The sequence below is a fragment of the Papio anubis genome, chromosome 16 (genome assembly GCF_008728515.1).
Source record: "Papio anubis isolate 15944 chromosome 16, Panubis1.0, whole genome shotgun sequence".
NCBI lineage: Eukaryota > Metazoa > Chordata > Mammalia > Primates > Cercopithecidae > Papio > Papio anubis.
In genome coordinates this window covers 45988738-46000988 of record NC_044991.1, presented here as the reverse complement: position 1 = coordinate 46000988, position 12251 = coordinate 45988738, and the positions used below count along the sequence as shown (strand labels likewise).

At 40.7% G+C, this 12251-nt stretch overlaps 1 long non-coding RNA gene across 1 annotated transcript in view; it reads left to right on the top strand.

Annotated features, from left to right (window-relative positions):
- Positions 1 to 11801, top strand: part of LOC110740536 — a 35513-nt gene extending 23712 nt beyond the window's left edge. The window contains exon 3 of the long non-coding RNA XR_002515217.2: positions 7998 to 11801. This is a non-coding gene — a long non-coding RNA (uncharacterized LOC110740536). The remainder of the gene's footprint in view (positions 1 to 7997) is intronic.
- The last annotated feature ends 450 nt before the right edge of the window (positions 11802 to 12251 follow it).

Here is a 12251-nt window from a genome sequence, read left to right as displayed (position 1 = left end):
CCAGATCCCCTCTTCAGGAAAAACCTCTACCCTCTACTGTCAGGAATTCCAGTTGTTGATTGCTCATACCAGGGACCCTACCTCAGTGTTACCTTTGACCTCAAGGGACTCTCTCATCATGGTTATGTCTCCTTCTAGGGCAGCTGGGCAATGCTGACTAATGCAGGAACACAAGGACCTGGCCCCCTTGCCTCAAACAGACAACTGAGAAGACCAATGTAGTCTCAGAGCTCCTCGCAGGGTTGTCTGAGGCCTTTGCTATTAGTGCAGTTGGGGGGTCAGCTTTGCTGTCTGCCCCGTCCTACCTTTCTCACTCTTTTGCAGGTATATATCCCAATCGCAGGCACCAGAAGACTGTCTGAGCCCACCTCCCTGACTCTGTTTCTAGAAGATGTGAATGAAGACAATCTGAGACATAAAATCTAAATAAGATGTTTGTGCTAGGAACATGCAATTTCAAGCAAATTCTACAGCCCCCATTTCCAGGCCACTGTTCCCTAGTCTCCTTCCATCCAGACATGCCCCACAAGAATGGGAGAGATCTGGAGGGGAAACCAGCAGGGGATGGAAGCAACTCTCCACAGCTCTCTTCTCTGCTACTGCTCTCACATTCCCTCCCCCTTTGCCTTCTGTTTATGCTAATTCCAGGTCTTAAAATGGCTTTTTTTTTTCTTCTTTGCAAGGCACGTAATACTTCATCATTTTCTTCTCTGACATGTTTTCGGTTTCCTCTGTCTAACTGGAATTTCCTATATTTAAAGAATAGTCAGAAGCTTGTGTGTATGCGTGTGTATGTGTGCGTTTATGTGTGTGAGTGTATGTGCATTGTAACATTATATAGAAGATCCCTTGTCTTTTTGGCACTTGGAACTCAGAGCATCTGGCAGACAAAATCCGCAATATGGTCAGGCTTCCTGTCTCCCTCCAGCCACAACCCCCAGCGCCTTCCACCTTATGAGTTATGCAGGTACTTTGGTGGCCAGTGTGCCCTTGTCTATGATTTTGAGATTCTCTGAGTCCGTGAGCACCTTCTCTCAATCACTACAATATTCTTTAAGGTTCTAGAGACCTGGGACTCTGACCACAAACTGAGAGCCTAGCTTCTACCCCAGGTTGCTGTGGGCACGAAACCCACAGGTGGTTTTTCCCTTGGAAGGTGCTCCTAACCAAGCCATTTCACTGTGGCTAAAACTTGAGCGGGTGGTCATTTGTGTTACTGAAAGTTGCTAACTCCCAACCCATGATGAGCCAGACAGCCTCACAGTGTGATGACAGAAGATACACATTCACACGCCATTATCAGTCTTTCATGGCTTGTTGCACAACTGTTAATCCTATGGTTTCAGTACTTTTGTTCAGAGTCTATCTCTGGGATCACATATTTAACATCTTCATTCAAGGTGCACTTCACGTTACACAAGAGTGGTGTTCCTGAAAAAGTGCTTATGCGTTGGCCTTTCTTAAGACTGTGACATTCTCTGAAACCTCTCTGCCCTCCAGAAAGTTAGAAAATGAGTTCTAAGGCCCGATGCCATGGTTCTGTGCATTTCTCACACTGGCATGATCCCCTATGTATTTCGTTCTGTGATTTTTTCTTTTTTTATGCAAGCCAGTTTGGCCCTTCCTTGTTTGGATGCAAAATGTGATTCTTTCTCCAGATTCTAGAATAAATCCAATCAGACAAAATGCATTGAGGGTGTAGACTCTCACTGTCCCATGAAGAAGGCAAGCAGGCCCAGCATCCTCTTAACTTCATTCTTGTTCAACTTTTTTGTTTAGCATTTCCTTGCAGCCTTTATGTCCCTTTCCTAAACCCCAGTCCCCAAAAGGTGACCCTAGAGGCATGGTTTTGCTGTCTGCTATCACTGCTGCTGCCTTAGGAGAAAATAGCCTTGCTTTCTTCTCTGGGCTCTTAGAGTATGAGCAGGCTCTATCTTCATGTCTGATCACTTTCTTCAATTAACAATGGCATCTAAAGCTTCAAGTTGTTTCCCCCCCACCCCCCCATGAATGCAGCCTCTCTATCAAGCTTGAAGCACTCTAAAAAAATAATGAACACAGGTGAACTCATTTCAAGGAGACTCCAGTAAAGAGTCAGTCAGCCCCTCTAGGACAGGACATCTTTCACATTCATGCTTGCATCTGCATCACCTGGTAGAGTACATGGCACAAGGTGGCCACTAATTGAGTTGACGGAATTAAAAATGCTGCAGAAAATTATTTCACAAAGCAAAGTACCTTCTTCAATGAGGATGATAAGCTCTGTTTTCAATGCAATTATCAATTTGTGTTTTCACATTTGGAGGGTTTCTTAAGTATAATAAGATGAAATGGACTTAATCACTAAGAGGTAACTATAAACTAAACCTTTCTTTATAAGGCAGTTGGCTACAGATTTCTCTTTGGAGAAAAGAGGCTTTGCTTGGCAGGCAACAGCGGGTCAGGGGCAACAAATCTGTTCTTGTGTCATAGACAAAATTGTAGAAGGTATACCGTGAGCTCTAGGCAGCAAGCCAACATTCTCTTTACTCCTGACGCTTAAAAGCTATGCTTTTATTTTTATTTTGTTTCCAGTGCCAATGCTCCTGGGTCAATATGCTAATTCAAAAGCTAGTTGAATATATTTGCATATTGTGCATATTCTTGACTCCATAGAGTCAGAATTAAAATTAGAGTTCTCTACACTTTCACTAGTATGGCCTTAAAATTCTACAGAAAATTCCATTCTCCTTCATTGTTCTCAAAGCCTTTGAAAGTATGGAAAAGATAATGGTGTTGGGCCATTGTCAGCTTAATATAGTCAATGTAACTGAAGAATGGGTTATCTTGACTAGAATTATTTAATTGACAGTGACCAGAAAATTTTCATTGTTCTGGACCTAATCTCCACATATGTAAATAAGGTGGTTGACAGGAGGAACCCTAAACTTGTAGGAAAATATGTTAAAATACTTTCATTTTAGTGGAATTTAGCATTTCTTTTGATAATGTATGTAGGCAAACAACTACAATAGTATTGGTCATATCTAGGTCTTGGGCATCGTAAAAATCACAATTATTTTAATAACACATTACAATTGTTTCAAATATTTTAAATGTCCTTTCCCCTAAACCTGACTTTAAAATGTTATTATTAGACTTACCACTAATTCTTATTAATGTACTAATAAAGAAGCACAAACATTACTACATCATAAGTTTATGTTTTTGATATTTGGATTAGTAAATTTCACTATAATTTAGTTTCTACTTTGTACTGTGCATTTCCCTTTGTGAATTTAAAAACATTAGCCTGAGGGAGTGTCTATCATCTTGTCGGATGGCCTTCAGGGCCCAAGGGACAGGAAAGGCTGAGAACTTGAAATTCACCTAATATTTGTCAATACCAAACTTTTTTTTTCATCTCTTGTTTAACCACCGCTCAAGTCTTCTCATCTCTTTCTCCTCAACAGGACCCTGCTGAGGATGTCAGTTATCTGCTGAACAGCTCCTTTCCCCATATTCCCCAGGATAATTGAAACTCAGCAAACTATTTCTAATGAGCAAGGAGCTTACTTAACCATGGCTTGATGCTCTGAAAAAGAGTCATTATGTTTTAGAATGAGCACGAGCTTTTAAAAATACGGGTAATCAAGTCTGATCACACCACGAAGGCTGCTAAAAAAGGCAATCCTCGATTTGGGCTCTTATAAATCTCAAATCTTTTGGAAAGATTCTAAATTTAGAACCACCTTTTCAATTCCATCAGGACAGAAGCTGCTTTAAATGATGTGTCATCCACTGATGAAAGAGAAATTGGTATCATTCTGAACTTACCATGTTTGCTTCTTGCCGGTGCAGTGCTGAGGCTGGGGAGAATCGGGCACACTGCGGAGTTTGGAGGAGCCTTGCCCTACTTAGAGAGAATATTTAACACACGGGAGCGTACTGGCTCAGTTCATTAGTGGAGATTCAATGTTATTGTACTGTTAGTTTTTCCAGTGTGAATTTAGGTGTATCTTGTTTTTGGTTTGTTTTTTGTGTTTGTTTTTGTTTTGCTTTTACTGCAGCAATGACAGTCAAATTTTAGTGGAAGATTTGCTGAGGAGGAAACATTGAAACTATTTCCTGGGATGCCCAAGTAGTCTGGAGGAATGGGAGGTTTCCCTGTTGTGAGAGTGCGGACATTGCCACCGCACTCAAGTCCACCAGCTGTCAGATTGCTATCCAGTTCTGCAGCTCTGCCTCTGTTGTCTAAAACCGACTGTCTCAGTTGCTGAGTCATCACAGTGCTCAGAAACCAAATCCACTGAAAATCACCCTTGGCGCCCTTGAATATTTAACCAACATATTTTGGGAGTCAGACCAGAGCCAAGTAGAAGCCTCAACAGTTAAATAGGCAGCCTCTGCAGGTATAAACCCCACTCTGCTTGTGAAGGTCTCTAACCCTTCAGCTTCCCTCTTCCTCCAGCATTCGGTGTCCGCAGGCTGCTGCAACCCTCCCCAGTGGCTGATATGGCTGTTCACAATGAGCTCAAAGTCAATGTGCCCTTCACAGGGGATATCTGTCGGCTGATACCAGCTGATAAAAAGCATGTGCCATAATGAGTTAAATTCTTAAGGTGAGCTGCTAGGTAAAACCTCGGAGCTCTCCTGGCCAGCCTCCCCTCACTCACTTCCACCACCGTCACAGACCAAGCCCTGCCCACTTCACCCACTAAACTTTCTTCAAAGCCACACCATCCCCTTCATATCACCTCCTAACTCACCCAAGCTGCCATTGCATTGCTTCTAGCTCAGCATTGTGCAACATGGTAGTCACTAGCCACATGTGGCTATTTTCATTTAAATAAATTACAGTTTGCCAGGCACAGTGGCTCACACCTGTAATCCCAGCACTTTGGGAGGTGCAGGAGAGGGGATCACCTGAGGTCAGGAGTTCCAGACCAGCCTGGCCAATATGGTGAAACCCCATCTCTACTAAAAATACAAAAAATTAGCCAGGCATGGTGGCACACACCTGTAATCCCAGCAACTCAGGAGGCTGAGGCAGGAGAATTGCTTGAATCTGGGAGGCAGAGGTTGCAGTAAGCTGAGATCACGCCACTGCACTCCAGCCTGGGCGACAGTGAGACTCTGTCTCTCTCTCTCTCTATATATATATATAGTTAAATGCAATTTAAAATTCAGTTGTTCATTAATACTAGCAAAAGTTTAGGTGATCCTTGGCCACGTGTGATTATTGTCTCCTATATTGAACAATACAGATGTGGAATATTGTCATCATTCCAGAATGTTCTATTGCACAGTGCTATGCAAGTACTGTGATGGCTTCTTCACAGCTCACCGGGCAACTGGTCTCTTGTCCTGTCTTCTCTACCCCCTCTCACCTTGTTGCCTAAATATTCTTTTCAAAATGAAGGCCAGATCCCATCTCATGGAGAGGTCTGATTTGTCTTGGGGTAGCAGAACTCCAGCTTTATTCCAGCCACCCTTCCCCGGCTTTCTCTGCCTCTACCATCTACTCTCACTTACTAACTTTGGTCACTTCTGCCTCAAGCCTCTGCAAATCCAGCACCTTCTCTCCATCTTCTAGGTAACTGCAATATTTGCTACACATTGTAGCTCTGGTATCACTTCCTCAGGGAAGCTCAATTGATATTTGTTGAAAGAATGCCTGAAACAACATAAGCAAATACATCACCAGAGGTTGAATACCAGGCACTGGCATCTAGGTGGAATCTATCATCAAGTATCAGTAGAGAACAGTCATTTCTCTAGAGTTGGTTTAGAATTAGAACCTTTGTTAGAATGAAGGTAAACTGGCAAGGGAGGCCTGGGGCAGAGCCTGCTCTGCCTCTAGCACTGATGTGAAGACCTCTGGTCTTCTGTGTTCTCACCTCTGATGAGATAGTTGGTAGAGGAGGCAGAGTGCTAAGGTATCTCCCAGGGTGTCCACTCCTGTTGCCCACACCTTGCATAATCTCTACTACTTCAGGGCCTGTGACTCAGGTGGGATATATCTCTCATGATTAGACTGTTGATTCTGTTGTATGGCAAGTGTAAGAATATCTGGCAGAAGCAATTAAGGGCCTAATCAGCTGACGTTAGTTAATAATAAAAAATTATGTTGAGAGCTGATCTAATAAGTTGAGCTCCTATAAGAGGATTTAGAGGCCAAAAATAGAAGAAGTTAGAAAGAAGCCAACTCCTCTGGCCTCACGTGGGGAGATTTTGTGTGCAACCTCTAGGGGCTTATAGTCTCAGTCCTACTGCAGTCACAAGGAACTGAATTCTGCGGACATCCTGAACAAACTTGAAAGAGGACCCTAAGCTCCAGATGAGAACCCTGGCTCAGCCAATATGTTTATTTCAACCTTGTGAGACCCTGAGCAGAGATCTAGCTAAGTAAGCTGTGTCCTGAGTCCCGACCCACAGAAATTAGGAGATAATAAACTGCAGTGTTTGAGGTGCAAAGTTTGTGGTGATTTTCCTAAAGCAGCAACTCAAGATTCTTAACTCGTTTTGTGCCATGGACTACTTGGGAAGACTGGTGAAGCCTATGGACTTCTGCTCAGAATGAATTGTAAATGCTTAAAATAAAATACAAAGGGTTACAAAAGAAACTGTTTTATTGAAAGAGTAATAACTTTTTAAAAAATGTATCTGAGTTAGTGTAATGTGTGTACTTATTTGTTAGCATATTAAATAATAAAATCTAGTGGTAGGTCTAGGAGTTACTATTATGTAGAAGAAATACTGAGTAAAAACCATCTTCTGAGACAGCAACAGCAATAGTGCAGGATGAAATTACTTGCCATTTCTATAGGTGTCAATGTCACATGATTGCTAGTGCATTTACAATTGGCTGCTTCTATTCACAGTGGAAGGAAAGGCTAAATTTCAAAAAAGTTAGTTAAAATAAAGATTTAGCTTTTTTATATACATTCATTCATTCATTCATTCCATCCAGCTTATGCCACCCCACATTCTATCCAGATTAAAAATCTTTAGATTAGAAAGTTCCTGAGCTGCTTCTGACTTCCACATTCTCTGTTGGCTTTGATCTTCTGAGTGGTCCGCTGTAATTTCCATCCAATGGAACCAATGACATTGGACTCTTGTTTACAGTCTTAGGAGGGCCCTCCCTCTTGTTTATCCGTAGCTCATTTTTCTTTAATTACATGAATTACTTGATCTGCATGTGTGATTCATGTCTTTTTGATTATGTAGAATTAACCTGAACAGAACACAGCTGCGCCAAGGTAAATTCTGGGTATATCTGTTTCGGTTTTTAAATCCTTGTGTCACAAATGCCCTCCTGGGAAAGGTCAAAGCTCTTAAGTGTAATGTTGAAGCCAGGGTTGCAGGCTCAGGTCCTTCTGTCTACACCTGCCCATCCCCGACCCCTTCTTGTTTCTGCAGCCCCAGTGTGGGCTGGTGCTCATGAAAGCCTGCTCCCCAGCCCCTGCTGTCTGCACTGTAATAGTTATAAGTGGATGTTCTCTGCTCTTCGCTGTGCTGTAAATCAAACAATGCATGTTTCCTAATCATTTCTTTACTTCTTTCTTTATTCCTTTTTTCAAAATCTATAAGCATGTGACTTTAAAATTTAAAGTTTACTTAGAGCTTACCAAACATTTCTTCTTTCTCTTGTGCCCAGTTCCTTTGACTATTTCCTTTTCCTCTGTTGGTTACCTTCTTAACTTTACATAACTTATCTATTATTTCTTGATTTATTAACTTTACATGAAGTCTGTTGACTCACTGTTATGGAAAATGAGGATTTAACTCACTTTATTCCACATCTCCCATGGAGCTTGCTGTATTGTTTTTGCTCTGTTCTTACATTTATCATACCTCTATTTACATCAACATTAGCATTGCATCTGCCCACCGGAGCTTTTCTTTTCTATTTCATTTTTTGTCGGATATATGTGTGCCTTCATATTGTCAAATTTAGCTTATTTGCCTTTTCTTTTTAAACCAAAATTGAGTCTTCTTTTCTTCCTCCATAGATTAATTTTAGAAGTTGAAAATCTGCAAAGAGCTTTTACCTAACTTTGACCAATAACATATTGTTCTCTGTGGGCCAAGTGGTGACCAGGTCTCACGTGGTGACCTCCAGGATCCCTGGAAGAAGAAAGTCCTGACCATCAAGGTTAAATGATTCTCATGTTGTTCACACCATCTAGTAATTAAACGCATGACTAATTTTTGTGTTTTGTTTTTTACATCTTAGTAAACAGTATGTGTGGAGGATGTTTTGTTTGTTTGATGTCTCTTTGAGTTGTCAATTACTTCTACATTTTTGGTTTTCTTGACAAAAGTATAGCAAGTCCTTAGTCCTCAATTTTGAGGACTCTCCCTAAAACAATTAAATCAGAATTTCTGTGGATGGAACTCCAACACAGGCTTATTCCAAATTAAAGTATTCATAAATAAAGATAGCATTGAACCTGATCTACTTGAGAGAGGAAGGACAATCACTGGCAACTATAAATTCCACCTAGGATACATGATTTCTCAATTCTGGAAATAAAGAGTTCAACGGGCTGGTTCCTTGGGGAAGCATATCTAAACATTTTACATCCAGGAATTAGGAATAGAGCTCTATCTCCAGTGAGAGTGGCAGAGCGTGTGGTTCACATCTTGCCTCTCATTGTAGTTCAAGAAGGTACAAGTGACAACTCCTGGTCCCATTGCAAAGGCTTTGTAACATTTTTAAATAAATTCCTTGGTAATCCAAAATCAATACTGTTTAGTCTATATGAATCTAAGAACTCAGGGTTCTTCATTTTGAGTCAGTGACACAATGCCCCATTGTTTAGGTGATTCCTGAATTTCCTCTAAATACTTTTTGGTAAGAAAACTCCTAGAACCTGAATCCACACCTTCAGTTCAGAAGTGAGCTAATGGATTTATCTCCTAAACTCAATTAATTTCTGTTGCTGAGGCAGAGACTTTCCACTGTTTGGATCTGAATACCACTGTCTATTTTGTAAATGATCCCCAGGCTGAAGTGAAACAGAATGGTTAATGCATTTTTGATGAATATTTAAAATTTATGAAAAAAATTAAAAGTATGATACATATTTAAAGGAGCCCGGTTTTGGTTTCCTTGCCTTAAAGTTATTCCCTCTCTGATCCTCTCTCCCTTATCCTGCAAAGAACATCATAAAACGTCCGTGTCTTTCTACATTATGGAAAGTCATTTTGATAAGAATGCCTTTATGTCTGTAAACTGTCAGGGGTAAATTGAGTAGAAAATTATGCAGTACCCTGGTAAAACCAAATGTTAATATGGAAATTCTCATTAAATGTCCTAAGAAGCTACAGATGTTTGAGTAAATTCTACTGATTGCTTTGGCCTGACCTCTTTTTAGTGCCCCCTTGCACAGTGTACTGAAATCCTTCAACAGATCTCACCCCATTTTATCAGTCTCAAACCAGGAAGCTTTTTCAGAATAGTTGGCTAGCGCATTAACTCATTTTCTCCCCGCCTTCTCCCTGCCCCCACAACAGTTCTCTGCAGTTCCGTGAGCAGAGAAATGCAGCGAGGCCCTCCTTCAATAAATAGGACATCCATTCAGGTCACTCATGCAGCTCATTTAAATAAATTGAATCAATTCATGCCTATTAGCTGCTTGTCCTTGAACTAAGATAACATGGGATGTTCAGGTATCACTCAGAGGAGGAATTATGAGGGTGACAAAATTTGCTGAGTGCTCCAAGGCCAACTTTTATAAAATCTTGAGTAGGACAAGGGAAGGGACCCTCTATTACTCTTAAAAAAGTATTATGTTAACTATTAACAGTGTACTATACCCTTGGAGAAAAGCCTTAGAAAGTTAGAATGTTTGAGCATATTTTTCAATTGAGTTTTATTTGTGTAAAATGAATGAGGTGCCATTGATAATGTTTAGAAACTGTGCACATCCCAGATAACTGGGAATGCCCCGTTGCTTCCCAGGGACATCATAGGGATATATCCTCAACAGAATCAGCAAATCAATGGAATCAATAAGCTTAATTCAATACTAGACTTATATGAGGAATAGATTCATGGTAGATTCTATGATAGTATTGTTCTAGAAATTTTTTTCCTGTGGCTTTAAATGCAGGCTGTCTTCATTTACTCATTTCAGACTTTGCCTTTGCCATTATTATGGTTCAGCATAATTTCAAGTTTCTCTCCCCGTCTAGCCACATGGGATGCTATGATTTTATTGCCCCCTTCAAGTTAGGCATGACCATGAGACTTGTTTGGTCACTGAAATATGTACAGATATGCTGTGTGTGACTTATAGCCTGCAGCACTTAATTGCTGATGCTTGACTACTGAGCTTTGTCATCCCCTGTGATGATGATAATGGAAACAGAGATCGACATGGAGGGGCCAAAAGGTTGATACAGCCTGAAAGGAGAGTGGTCCTGACTCATGGCCCACTCAAGATAAGTGGGAAATAAGTTTGCATTGTGCTGAGCCACTGAAAGTTTGGCTTCCTACAATATAACCTTGCCTATCTTTACTAAAGTAGGTCTTATGTTCTAATTCTCTTGAGTGAGGCCCTCCAGAGCTACTGTTCTTTATGGCCAGGACATTTATATTGATTGTTCTTCATGGAAGTTCTGAGTTACTTTGTGAAATGGACTGGCACTTGGAAAGTCAAGAGCTGGAGGGTCCAGATGTTGATTTGCCAACAACAAAAAAGTGTACACTTTATGAGTTTCTCTAATTAATAGAGAGGAGCCATATGATAGAATCAAAATCAGGCTCAGCACAAGGTTCTCTTGGGATCTCTGCTTGTGATTATTGAAGGAAAAGAATGCCTCATTTAATTGGCACTAAGTATTTGTTCTTGGCTACTCAAACTAACTCGCTTTCACATCAATAATGGCTTATGAGGGTAACCTTGATATGAGTAGTTGATTCAAAAGGCCTGCATGTGGTATCAGTTTCAGCTCTCATTAGAAATATGGCAACTCCACAACTTGGATGCCAACTTTGTTTGCATTAAGTCCAAATGAATACCATCCACATGTATGGGGTAAAATTGCTCATCTGGGCTCTGTCTCTTGGCTCAGTTCTTACCTATGAAATTTGCTAAATTCACCAAAAGGAGTGAATTATTTTAATAGTCCCTACACTTTAAAGGCCTTTAAAACTGGGAATACACTGAAGAAAGCAGCCCTGTTGTAATAGGCTTGAACTTTTCATATTTAAAAGGCCCTGTTTCTAGAAACACTTTTCACATGTGAAAGGTTGGGGGAGGGGTATCTATTCGGTTGGGTTTCGAACAGTGCTTCGTACATTCCTTGGCAAAATGAAACACTTTTAAAATGTAGTTGCAGAGCTACACAATCCTCTATTATGTTGTTTCTCCTATGGCAAGGAAATCTTCCCTTTGAAGTGGATTCAGTCCCCTAAAGCATGATGTTTTTGAATTAAATGGCTATTGGGAATTAAGTGGGAAGGAGGATAAAGCTGAACTATTTTGCCAGTGCTGCATGAAGGCTAAAGAAGTAAATTATCCCAAATGAAGCTTTCATCAGCACTATTTATTGCTGATAAATAGGAAAATGTCTGAGCTAGAGGGCCTCTGGTTTCACTAATTTTTATGAAGTCCTCACACCAGAGGTGGGAATTCACTCCTCCTTTATTTATTTTCTTTTACTTGGCTCAAATTCCTTTGCAAAAATTGACTGATCCAAAGAGGCGCAAGTTTCCCTTAATTTTTAACCTGTTTAAAACAACTACTGTAATGACTCGGTCTACTGTGTGAGTGCTCTTCTGCAGATATTACATCTGACTAATACATATAGATTGTTCACAATTTCTCCTGTTCCTTGTATTCTAATAAATTGTTATTATTATTATTATTATTATTAGAGATAGGGTCTCGCTCTGTTACCCAGGTTGGAGTGCACCAGTGTGATCACGGATCACTGCAGCCTCAACCTTGTGGGCTAAAGCAATCCTCCCAGCTCAGTCTCCCAAGTAGTTAGAACTACAGCCATGTGCCACTACACCTGGCTATTTTTCTAGTTTTTATAGAGATGGGGTCTCCCTATGTTTCCCAGGCTGGTATTGAACTCCTGGACTCAAACGATCCTCCTACTGCAGCCTCCCATACTACTGGGATTACAGGTATGAGCCACTGCACTTGGCCTACTGAATTATTTTCATGGAGACCATTTTACCTAAACTTTTCTTGCTTAGCATACGAAGCAGTCTTGCAGTTGCTGGTCTCTCCTTAATGTATTAAAGA